Source organism: Gorilla gorilla, chromosome 1 (assembly GCF_029281585.2).
Source record: "Gorilla gorilla gorilla isolate KB3781 chromosome 1, NHGRI_mGorGor1-v2.1_pri, whole genome shotgun sequence".
Taxonomy (NCBI): domain Eukaryota; kingdom Metazoa; phylum Chordata; class Mammalia; order Primates; family Hominidae; genus Gorilla; species Gorilla gorilla.
The window spans coordinates 135,837,274-135,850,534 of NC_073224.2; the positions used below are offsets into that span (position 1 = coordinate 135,837,274).

Sequence of the window (13,261 nt, forward strand, 5' to 3'; positions counted from 1 at the left end):
AAAAAAAAAAGCTCATTTATTAAAAAAAAGAGCTTCAATGGGCTTCCCAATTTGCCGCTGTGAACACATGGGATCAGAACCTAAAGATTCAGCACCTATAGCCACAAGGAAGAATTTGAACTAAAGACCTATCCATTCTGAGGGACCAGGATTTAAGCAAACAGTAAGTTACCATAAAGGGAGGAACTTGGTCAGGAGTTTAGCTCTTCAACATAAAATACCAAATTTAAAAGAACATATACTTCCAAGAAAGACAATCAACACACTGAACAAAATGCCAAAAGAAAAGGAAAAAATATTAGAGTAATCCAAAATAACTGTAAAGCAACTGTATTTATAGATATTGTATAAAGTGATGAAATAATGTATGTAAAAATAGGAATTTCTTAAACAAGAAAGGACAGTTATGAAGCTAAACACAAAGCAAATTTCTATAGGAACTCTGGGGAATAAAAATCAGTAAAAATGTCAACATAAATAGTTACAACTAAAAGCGAATTTAACAATTGGATATAGCTGAAGAAAAATTAATTGATTACAAGATATAATGGAGAAAATCTTTAAGAATGTAGCACATAAAGTTTAAATAATCAATGATACTAAAGAAAAACTAAGAAACACAGAAAATGGAGCAAGAAGTTTCAACATATCTAATAAAGAAGCAGCAACAAGTGATATTTGGAGAGATAAAGGCACTATGTGGGTGTGTGTGTAAAGAGAGAGATATTCCCAGAATCTACCAGAAAAAATTTCTGTTACCGGCCACAAATCCATATGGATCTGCAGCAACCTCAATTCCTGCCTCCTCAGAAGAAAGAATTTGACTGAGGGGCATAAGCCAGAAGGAGAGACTGAGGCAAGTAACCTCACAGGTGCTCAGAGAAAGGAAAATTCAAGAAGAGAAGTCAGAAGTTGATCATGGGGGAGCAGAGAATCCATAAATGCTAAAGGTCTCACATAAATGTGAAAGGACTTATTCCCTACACCAGGAATTGAGCCCTGGCCACCATTATAAAATGGTGAAGACTTACCTGCTGAGCTATAGAATTGGGCAGTTTTCATTGTTCTTTCCAGAAGTTTCCTGGAGGCAGCCAATTTTGAGCTGTCAGTGGCTTTTAACTCACTCAAAATAATTTTTAGTGTGGCCAGGCATGATGACTCATGCCTGTAATTCCAACACTTTGGGAGGCCGAGGCGGGCAGGTCACCTGAAGTTGAAAGTACAAGACCAGCCTGGCCAACAGGGTGAAATCCAATCTCTACAAAAAAAAAAAAAAAAAAAAAAAAAAAAGAAATACAAAAATTAACCAGGCCTGATGGCCTGTGCCTGTAATCCCAGCTACTCAGGGGGATGAGGCAGGAGGATGGCTTGAACCTGGGAGGTGAAGGTTGTGATGGGCTGAGAGTGAGGCACTGCACTCTAGCCTGGGAGACAAGAGTGAAACTCCATCTCAAAAAAAAAAAAAAAAAAAAAAAAGCTAACTATAACATAAAGTCAAAAATTCCTGTCTTCCAGACAGCAGAGAATAAAAGAAAGTATTGCCACATGGTTACAAGGTCAAGCTCCCAAGGACTTAAAACAAGACAACAGGGAAACTTCATCTAGCTTTTTGGTTGGTTGGTTTGTTTCAAGGACCTGCAGTAAAGTTTGTAATGTAAGTTTCCCAGGCTGCCTTGACCAGTGGGCTTATGAGATCCTAAGCCCATGTTTTGTCCTGAGGTACCACTCTCCAATATACCACAACACAGAAAGACAAATGTATAGCACAAAATACACCAGATTCCTTATAATCTGAAACCAGCTTCACAAATCCTTTTTCTTACTAATTAAAATGTTGCAGAGGAGACAGTGATTTTTACCATTGCTACAGTAGATTTGCACAGAGAGAGAGGCCAGAATTCCGACTGGTAAGAATTTACCCTTTTGTCAGCATGCCAGGTTTCTGGGTTCCCTTTCCCCGAGCAGCCCTAGCAACCTTTTTCTCTGTATTGTCGCCCTGGGGGCCAAGTTGCAAAACAAAGAAAAATTATTATTATCTTTTTATTTCATGAAACCACAGGCCAAAAAGCCTCTTAATATTGTAAGATGCTGCCCAAGTGGTTTCATGGAGTAACCAAATTAATATTTTCCGTTTTGGCCAGAGCAAAATATGCCTGACAAAACACAGATATTAGCCACTTCTCTTAGCAACCAAAACCGAACTGGAAAGGTTCAGACTTGCCCCCAGTTGGCCATTTTAGAACACACACAGAGAAAACAGGAGAATAGGAATGCAGGTTCTAACACAAAATATAGGAAAGGGAAAGGAGAGAAAAAGGGAGAGAAAAGCATTGACTGCAGTGGGTTGGGGAAGGCAAGGAGCTCAGTGAAGCCAGAGAAAGACCCACCCGTTGCAGCAACAGTGAATCAGAAGTTCAGGCAGCCACTTGTTAGTAGCAAAGGGATCTTTTCCAGCTGTCCCATCTGATCTTAAGTTTTCCTCTGTGGGGAGGAAAAAGCTCCCCATGTTCTATGATCCTGCACACGCCACCCATAACTGTAATTAGACAAAAGTCATTTTCCTTCTGTTAGGAAGTTATGGATTGTAGTGTATGTTACTATGCACATCTTGTGAGTGGGGAGCAGATACAGAGGTTATCTGCATACTGTAGAAGTTATCCCTGCTCAAGAGACTGCTCAGTTAGATTTTTGCTAGGGCTTGTCTGAATAAGTGTGGGTTATTTCTAAACCCCAGAGGTAGGACTGAAGTTACTGGTTGAAGTTATTGGTTAACAGTTTAGTTAGCTTGTCTGGGAGAAATAGTGATATTAGAGAGAAAAATGAATTCAGAGGTTGAGCAAATATTAAGTGAGCACAAATCATGGAAAGTGTATTTTTGCCCTAGAGAGGTGTGGGGTATTTCAACTTTACCAGGGACTGGTGGGAGAATGGTAATTGGTCCCTTAAGTAATATAAAGGGGTATGAATCTTTCCTTTTGAAGGAAGGGGATATAATTTGCCCTGATTACCCAACATTATTTGGAGGAGAGTTGCTTAGAGAAGGATATTAGCACAGAGTAGGCAGCTTTTGAATGCAAAAGGAGCATTTATAATTTTACTTGCCACCTCCAGAGTTGCCCTTGGCTTTGTTCTGTTGATGATGATATCTGAGCTGGTAGCTGCTGGAGCAGAGACCCCTTCCATTCAAGGCCATTAAGGGTTGGGATTCTGTCCTGGGGGCCCTTGTGGTACAGAAGACAAGCCACGCAGGGCTTTTCCCTGTTTTTATGCCACTGGGGCAATTTGCCTTCCAGTGGCCTGGCTCCTGCACCAATGGCAGTTACCTGGAAGCCTATCCTTAGGGCAACCTGGAAGGTTATGCACTTGAGAACAGAGGAGATACTAGAGTGAACAGTGGACCCTCTACTCATCCTTGGGATTCTGGAATAACCAGTCTTACTTTGTACCCCTAACCTTTAATCTGTGTTCTAATGGCAACCTGTTACCCTGGGACCAACCTTCATCTCTGCCCTATGGGGCTCTTGTGCCTGTGACTTTGGGCCAGCCTATATCCTTGACTCCATGATCTTACAGTGACTCTTGCTTGGAGCATTCCAGGAAAAAAAAAAAAAAAGATTATCTTTTTCTCAGACTCCCATTTCCTACATTATTTAAGTAGACAAGAAGCCTGTTTTGTAGGGGCTGCACTTCCCTGCTCCCTCCCTTAGAATATAGCCTTGGAGGTCTTGATGCATGTTGAGAAGGACGTGGATGTAATTAGAGAAATGGAGGCTACGGGAGGAAGTGAGAGAATGCATGAGGAATACTCACGTAAGGGCCTTTATATGCTCACAAAAACAGCAGCCTTTGGATTTGAAGAGCAACATTTATTTGCCCTCTTGACATAAAGTGGTAACCTCCAGAGGACTTGGAGCTTGGGGTAAGAACTCACAGATGGCAAAGGAGGAATTTCCCCTTTTTTCAAAGGGGTGCTAGCTCACAAAAGCCAATAGGTGGGATTCTTAAAGGGCTACAGAATGAGGCCCTATGTAGGCAGACAACCTGCTTCAAAAGCCACCAGAAAACTTGGCCCTGGAGCATAACAGGAACAAAAACCATGTGGTAAGTCATAAGGAGCTGGCAGAGCCAGAGTTCCAATTAGTGCCATTCCCAGAAATGTGCCAGCACACAGGGGAAGGGCTGAAGGTCATCTGAGCTGGTAGGGTAAGAACAAGTATAAATCTCAGGGGATATCCTCAAGGGAGCCCTTGTCTTTTCTGACATGCAAATGCAGTAAAAGTCATGAGCACATGAATAGCAGGGAGTGTGTGTTTAAGAAATCCCATGGAATGCAAAGTGAAAACAAAGAGGCAGACTTGCCCCTGAGGTGGATGGTCCAGCGAGTGTACAAGGCCATTGTAAAACACACACAGAGAAAACAAGAGAATAGGCAGTGCAAGTTTTTGGGAAACAGACGGTTTTAATTGAAAAGGCAGAGGAAACCCAAGACATTGCACGGTTTTAGGCTTTAGCCCTACCACTCTCACAAGCCTCCTGTCCAAGAGGGCCATTAGTGCTTCAGTTCTACTCAATGCAGACCCCAAGATCCTTTCCACCCCCAAAAGCCACCCATCCATGTGAGCTGAGAGGTCAGCTGGGTGGAGAAGAGTTACTTATGACTGAGAAGAATTGTTCTGGGTGTTGGTTAGTAAGCAGGAGAGTAAAAGGAGAGAAGAAAACCTTGTACAGGGTTGAATGCCTCCAGCCAAAGAAGTGAGACATAAAGGTATATATTAACACTACGGAAGGTATCCAAGCCATGTAGCACAAAGTACGTTAGCGATGGAAGTTATCCAAGTCAAACGGCAGCAAAATGTATTAGCGTTGGGAGCTATCCAAGTCATGGCACCAAAATATGTTACTGACATCAAATCCCTGGAGGTCTGCAGCAACCTCAAGTCATGGCTCCTCAGAAGAAAGAATCGACTGAGAGACACAGGTAAAAGAAGATGCCAAGTCAAGTCTTAGAGCAGGAGTGAAAGCTTATTAAAAAGCTTTAGAGCAGGAATGAAATGATGGAAAGAAATGAAACTTTGAAGAGGGTCAAGTGGGTGACTTGAAGGACAAGTGTGTGGTTTTACGTTTTGACTTGGGGATTTCTATGTTGGCATGCTTCTGGGGTCTTGCATCTCTTCTGCCCTGATTCTTCCTGTAGGGTGGGCTATCCGCATGTACAATGGCCTAATGTGCTTGGGAGGGGAGCATGCACAGTATGTTTACTGGAGTCGAATGCATCCTCACTTGAGGCATTCTTCCCTTCAGCCAAATGCCCCTGGAAGATCACATAACAGTTGTGCTCCGCCATTTTGCCTCTTAATGTGCACGCATGTGTGAGGAAAAGAAAGAGAGATCAGACTGTTACTGTGTCTATGTAGAAAGAAGTAGACATAAGAGACTCCATTTTGTTCTGTACTAAGAAAAATTCTTCTGCCTTGAGATGCTGTTAATCTGTAACCCTACCCCCAACCCTGTGCTCACAGAGATGTGCTGTCTTGACTCAAGGTCAAATGGATTTAGGGCTATGCAGGATGTGCTTTGTTAAACAAATGCTTGAAGGTAGCATGCTTGTTAAAAGTCATCACCACTCCCTACTCTCAAGTACCCAGGGACACAAAACACTGCGGAAGGCCTCAGGGACCTCTGTCTAGGAATGTCACATATTTTCCAAGGTTTCTCCCCATGTGATAGTCCGAAATATGGCCTCGTGGGAAGGGAAACACCTGACCGTCCCCCAGCCCGACACCCGTAGAGGGTCTGTGCTGAGGAGGATTAGTAAAAGAGGAAGGCCTCTTTGCAGTTGAGATAAGAGGAAGGCATCTGTTTCCAGCTCATCCCTGGGCAATGGAATGTGTCTCGGTGTAAAACCCGATTGTATATTCCATCTACTGAGATAGGAGAAAAACCGCCTTAGGGCTGGAGGTGAGACATGCTGGAGGCAATACTGCTCTTTAAGGCATTGAGATGTTTATGTATATGCACATCAAAAGCACAGCACTTTTTTCTTTACCTTGTTTATGATGCAGAGACATTTATTCACATGTTTTCCTGCTGACCCTCTCTCCACTATTACCCTATTGTCCTGCCACATCCCCCTCTCTGAGATGGTAGAGATAATGATCAATAAATACTGAAGGAACTCAGAGACTGGTACCAGCATGGGTCCCCCGTATGCTGAGCACCGGTCCCCTGGGCCCACTTTTCTTTCTCAATACTTTGTCTCTGTGTCTCTTTCTTTTCTCAAGTCTCTCATTCCACCTGATGAGAAACACCCACAGGTATGGAGGGGCAGGCCACCCCTTCACGCATAAGCTTAGTCACCCAACTCCTGAGATCTTATTAGGAAGTTGCTGATCACCAGTTTTTGTTTTTGTTTTTTTTTCCTATCTATAGGGAGACTGCCTTTCCCTGGCACTGGCTGTGACAAATTATTATTTTAGAGAGACAATTAACAACTCCCTGACCATCACCTAATGGTTACCTGACATTCCTGGTTGCAGGGGGAGCCCTCTCCTGCCCTGCTCATGTCTGCCTGATGACCTACTGTAAAAATTGCACAGGTTGAAAAATTTCATAGTTTGTAGAATAATCATAGATTGTAGAATCATGGAGTGTAGAATAAACTTTTTTTTGAATGAATATCTCATCACCTCATAGAGATACTGCTCAACAAGAAGAATGAAGAAAAGAAAATACCCCCAAATCACCAATAAACAAAGGTAGATGCTAAGAGAAAAGTGTTGAGAGGATAGAACTGTAAATATAAAAAGTTTATGTACTGCAAAATTTTCAGTGAGTACAATCAAAACTTTTAAGACATTAAGAATCACAAATCATCCTTTCTACAAAAGGAAAAATGAAGCCAAAGGAAGTGGGATTCAAGAGCAACAGTGAAAAGCATGTATTATAACATGATGAGGAACAAAATGATAGCGTAAAATCACACGTTAACGGGAGAAGAAAAGCATAGTTTTTGAAAAGACAAAATTGACAAACTACCTACCAGACTAAAATTTAAGACAGAGAGAATGCTTAATGAAAGAATATTAGTAATGAAAAAAAGTAACTATAGATATAAATTTAAAATATGAGTTGTATAAATTTAAATATTTAAAGATATAGATTAAAGAAAGATTTTTTTCAAAAAATAATACTGCAATATCCACAAGAAGAAATAGTAAATCTGGATAGGTTAAAATCCATTAAAGAAACTGTAACACTCTTGAAACATACTACCAAATAAGGCATAGGAATAAAACAATGGTATTTAATTCCTCACTTATTATTAACTATATTGTCTTTTCTTTTCCCCTTTGGTGAATGTGAGAAAAGAGATCAGGGAAATGTGTTTTTGGTTTATAAAATGAAAAAAACAAACCTAAATATTGTTTACCTTTTGAATCTTTAAATATAATCCAATTATTAGAAATTTGAAATGCCATTAAGCCAAAGCAGAAGTAAAAATATCTTTGAAATGACACTTACAATTAAATTCATAAGGCAAAATTATTAGTCCCTACCTGAAATTGCTTCAAAATTAAGCTGTATTCTAGCATATTATAAATAAATTGTCTTTTATAATTCATGAATAAATAACTATTCTCCTTGGGGAATTATTCATTTCATCAATTAATATCTAGATTTCATCTAATTTTTCTAGAAAAAAATAGAAAATTTGTCACAGTTATTTACTTGCACTTAAAAATAAAACAAAATATCACTCAAAAACAATGACTTATTTTTTTTAAAACTATATATATTTAATTTTACAGAGACAGGGTTTGACTATGATGCCTAGGCTGGTTTCAAATTCCTGTGTTCAGGCAATCCTCCTCCCTTGGACTCCCAATGTGCTGGGATTACAGGCATGAGCCACTGTTAGCCTAAAAATATATATTTATAATTTAAAAGCTGTTTAAATTTGAAAGAATGTTTTCTATAAAAACCATGCCCCCTAAGATTAAATGTTTAGTAGGGTTAATCTGACCTATAATTTTTAAAGCATTGATATTGTAAGATTTCAATTATTAGGCACATTTTATAAAATGGTATTCTGAACACCTGGGGAAAAAATGAACAGATCAGACATGATGTTTTGTTTTGTTCTGTTTTTATGTTTCTCACATTTGTACTTAAACATGTTTCTACCAGAGCTACAATGTTAGCTGATTTATTTTTGACAGTGGATGTGAGCATAAATCTCTTTTTGTCTAAGAGAGGGCATCTAATCCAATTGGTCATTTGAACGAATTGACTGTATGCTTATCCCAAGTTTTTCTCTAATCCAGTGCTTTAAGGAATTGAGTACCTTCTAACTTAACATTTTTCTTTTCTCTTAAAATAAGCAGTCTTTTTCAGACCACAGGTTCCAACTGTCTTCTGTGGACTGTGGTTGCATTGTCACTTCAGCATTCAAAGTCTTTGCTGGGCTGTTTGATTACCTCCCACATGAACTCTACTCATTGACCAGCAGATGGCCTGTTAGTCCACTTCTCAAAGTCTTTGGCATTCCAGTGAGAATCAGATCTACGCATATGCAACTCAGCAGAGAGGCCAAGACCACATAAACTAATTCATAGGTTATGCTTTTCTCTAGCAACCCTCTCTGGACAATCTCTCCCACACTTTCTGGTTTTCTAATGTCCTCCCTTTTATTCTTCTAATTAGAAAGGTGTGGCTTTACTTACCGCACTTTGCCCTGCATTTCTATGATTGCACTTGGGGCCACGTAGTAGAGAAGAAAAACACCAGCAGAGAAGAAAAAACTCCAGCTCTGTCCTTTAAGGAACTGCAGTTCAACTGATCAGAGAGGAAGTTTCCCCCTCTCAGAATTTTGGCTCCTCAAGACTCCTGTTGAAAAGGCAGGAGCTGCCACAACAGCATGGCTTGGCACCTGCGATAGAAGAAATTTGAAAAAAGGAGAGTAGAAAATTGGAATTTCTCATGCTCCTTGAGCTAGTGCTAGAGTGCTTCTTTGGCTCTCTTCCTCTCTATGTCTCAGGGGCCCCTTCTGTGCTTCAAATTACAATGATTTGAGGTGAGGGGATACAAGCATAAAAATAAAACAAAGGTAAACTCCCCTTAGGTTCTAAATTCTGGTCTTCTTCCCCAAACTACCTGCTACTATTCACTTTACAGAATCTCAGGTAGTTGCTTTATACATTCTGTCCAGCTTTCATAGCTGCATTCAATAGTATAGACTGGTAAAATGGGCTTATTTCAACTAGTCTAGAACATGAACCACTGGGGAAAACCAAGAAAATAAGTTGGAAAAACAACAGCCCCCATGACGGCAGCCTACTCTTAAGACCACAAATAACATTCCTTCTCTTCCTCTCGTAATATCCATTCTAGATTTCCATCACCCTCAGCTAGCACCAGTTCTAGTCTCAGTTGTTTTCCTGCAGTAGAGAATCTGAGCACGAAATCTCTATTTTTTTTTCAGAGTGTAATTCCTACACTTGTCTATTTCTCATTAAATTGGGCAAGGAGAAGCCAAGAAATGCTCACTTGGATCATGTGGGTATCAAACAAATTCCTCTCAAAGCGTGACAGTATTCCTATCTCTTCCCCATATGAAGATCAGTTACACCTGTCTTAAGATGTTATTACTAATTTTGTTTGAGGATGGTATTTTAAGAGATTCTTTATCAACATTTCAGAATGAAAGGGCAATAATTGCAATAGTGAGGTGAATGACTTGAAAATCAGAAAGGCCAAGTAAGAATTGAACTTAACTGTATGGGGTGGTATCTGGATTATGTGAAATGACCTATGGAAAAGACTTTCCACAGTGCCTGATACATATATGCCCTTGTGAATTTTTTTTTATTATTATTCTCCATGACACATCACTGTGGTTGCCATAGTTCCCAGTTTTCCTCAGGACGCCCACTTCATGTGTGCTTACGCAGTGCAATGAAAATAGTGGCCCTTTTCACTTCAAAAGTTATCCATTTGCACATTAATATTTTATGCTTACCATGCCCTTTGCTATCCTATTGGACACTTGAGTTGATTTCCTTATATTTCTAAAATCCATCAGCTTCTCTACTCCCCTTTCTTTGCTTCTGTGAAATGCTCAGAATGTTCTGCCTGGATTACTTCTACAGTCTTTTAGCTAGTCTCATTGCCTTCAGTATTGCTCCTTTGATCCTTTTTCAATACTGACAGCAGAATGACCTTTCTAAGTTCAAATAAATTCACATCACTGAGATCACTCAAAGACTTTCTAGAGATGTCTTTATACAAATTATTTATCCTAGTAGCTATGATTCACCATGATCTAGAGCCTGCTTCCATCTTATCTCAACAGGTCACTCACTGCCTTGGAATCTGTCTTCTGGGTGTGATGAAGCAAAGGCATTGCCTTTTCCAGGTAACATCAGTAATCCATTCCCCAAAATTAGACACTGCATAAGAACATCAACTAGGACCTCATTTCCCAGTAAACAAAATTACCAAGGGTTACTTATCAAGCTGAAGCCTTCCACTAATTTCTGAACAATGGAGCTACAACATTTGAAAAAAGCTTAGATTCATTACAATTGATAGGGTCAGAGTGCATGATATGTAAACATATCTTCATCTCATTACTAAACAATCAATATGTTTGTTAATAAGCCATTGATTTTTATTCAATAATGTGTAGTGTTTGCATCCCAGGCCATAAATGTTGGCATTTACAATATAACAAGGCAAAAAATCCACAAATGAATACATTTTTGTTAGAACAAAGAAAATAAAAAATGTTTAATTAAAAAAGCAAGGTGATTTCATGAAAAAAGTTTTATTCTCAAGTGAGAAGGAGAATAAAAGCTTTAAAAGCTTAAAGACAGAGAAGAGAGTAGGTTTGAAGCAGGCACAGTATGTCACTGGTTATGAAACATTATGGTGCTGAATAGATAGGTATTGAAGAGTAAATTTCAGCTAATTACCAGACTCAGAGGAACTGACAGTTTCCACTATTTTGGTGCACCAAAAGACTCTAAGACAAGAAGGCTCAGTAACTCTACAGGGCAGCTGGTCAATGCTCCAATATGCACAAATTGCAAAATGCATCTTTGCTTGTATTCTTGCTAGTCATTTTCTTTGTATATACTTGTAGTGCTTCAAATGTAATCACTTTCATCAAACCTCTTGTTACCTTCTGTGTGAGCATTCTTTCTATTTTTTTGTTTGTTTTAATTTTTGTTGCTCATTACATGACTGTAGGCAAGAACAAAAGCTAAAAATGAAAAGAAAAAAAAATTCAGGATGGTGACAAAGTATCCAGAGAGAGGAATGAATAGGGTATGGGAATGTGAATCTTCTAACAGCACCAGTAGCAATGGAGATGCATGTCCCTATTGCTGATAGTCAATGTGAGTTTTCAAACATCTACACATGAATCAGACATTTTACCAATTGTTTTGGAAAGTAATGAGATTTCCAATATATTGTTTTGCATTTGAGGGCATAAATATAAATTTTGACCAAAATTCTTTCACTAACAGATAAATTTGTTCTATGAAGTATAGGCATAAAAGTATTTCACTAGGAAATCATTAATAGGAAGAAGCTCTGAAGGAGAAGCCTCTATGGGTGCTGCCCCAATTCCATCCTAGTTTTCCTTGTGCCTATTCCTGAGATTTATCTTCTCTCTCTCCATGCCATATCTTTTATACCTGGAAATTTATTTCTATTTTTAAGATATGTTTTGCCTTTCATACATATCCAGGATTAAATTAGTGAAAATTATAAACATCTGCCCTAATCTGGTTTATATTCATGTCCTATATCCTCCTCTTCTTACCTCTGTCTAGACTATGACACCGTAACATTCAGTTGTCTATTGTCTTTATTCCATATACTGTGCTTCTCAAAGTCCCTGAGAGCTGGAACTATATGTAGCTCATGTCTGAATCCTCATGTCTAGCACAGTGTCTAGCACATGGTAGCACTTAAAAAACATTCAATGATTGAAAGAAGAAAAGAAAGAATCCAAACTGGCAATTATGTATAACAGGCAAGGGCTTAGGAGACAAGCTAGAGCTGCTGATACATATTTATAAATCTTCTGTGTAAAGTAGGTAGTTGAAGTTTTATGAGTGGATGAGATCACTCTAGGAAAATGTAAATAGTAGTGGTTCTCAAATCTGTCTACAGTTTAAAGTTACCTAGGAAGCTTTTTTTAAAAAAATAAAATACCCAGGATTCACCCCATAAACAACATTTCTGTGGTTGGGGCCAGGTGTTGCTGTGTTAGAAAAACTTACCTGGTGATTGCTATGTGAAGTTAAAATTAAGAAACACTAATAAAGTTTTAAAAAACCAGCAAATGCAAAAGCTTTAGAATAAAAGCATAGAAGGATCAGGATAAGAAAGAGTAGCCAAAAATGAATGAATGAATGAATGAATAAATAAGAAAGACAGATAGGAAGGAAAGGAGAGAGGGAGAAATGAAAGTAGGGATGGAAAATGGCTCAGAAAAGTAGGCAAACCTGAAGCCGCAGTGTCCCAAAAGCCAGGTAAGGAGAGAGTCTTGAGAAGGATGAGTTGTGTAGTAAAGTGTAAAATGCCAGACAGATTTTATGAACAGTAAAAACTAAAATAAAATCAGAGAAAAAAAGAGACTCAAGATAATCAGCAACTTTATTAAAAGCTATTTAGGTAGTGGGATGCTAGGAAATAAATTGAAATTATAATGAGTTAAACAATAAATTAAGTGCAGAAACTACTAATTTTCCTGTAAGCCATAAGAAATACTTGCTATAAAGTATTGCCAAGAAATTAAGTCAATGTTTACATTATTTCTTTATGACATAGTCATTACTTTATTATTCCATAAGACTACAGCATATGTTTTTACAATAAAATGTAATAATACCTAATCCTAAAAATATAATACCCCAAATAACATGAATAACCCTTCAGTGTAATAAGAAAGTAATCTGCTTTTCATCATGCATAGGTAAACAAATATAAGGCTACAGAAAATGGAGAAGGGAACTAACCTATTTCTTATTATTCTACTGGTTAAGATAAAAGCTGGTTTGCATATATTTTTATCAGATAAGGAATGTTTGTCATTTTATTTCACCACTACCTCAGTAGTAAATACCAGGATTTTTCTGATCAAAATATCTTGTTGCTATTATTCACCGTAAAAGTAAGATAATACAGGTCAGAAGGTATGGTAAATTGTACACCTCTCCAAACTGTTGAAAAAGTAATTCCCCTATAA

General features: G+C 38.5%; 1 pseudogene; it reads right to left on the reverse strand.

The window, feature by feature from the left end:
- The window catches only part of LOC101136174 (THAP domain-containing protein 3-like), a 167,339-nt pseudogene that overhangs the window by 99,702 nt on the left and 54,376 nt on the right, over nt 1–13,261 (reverse strand).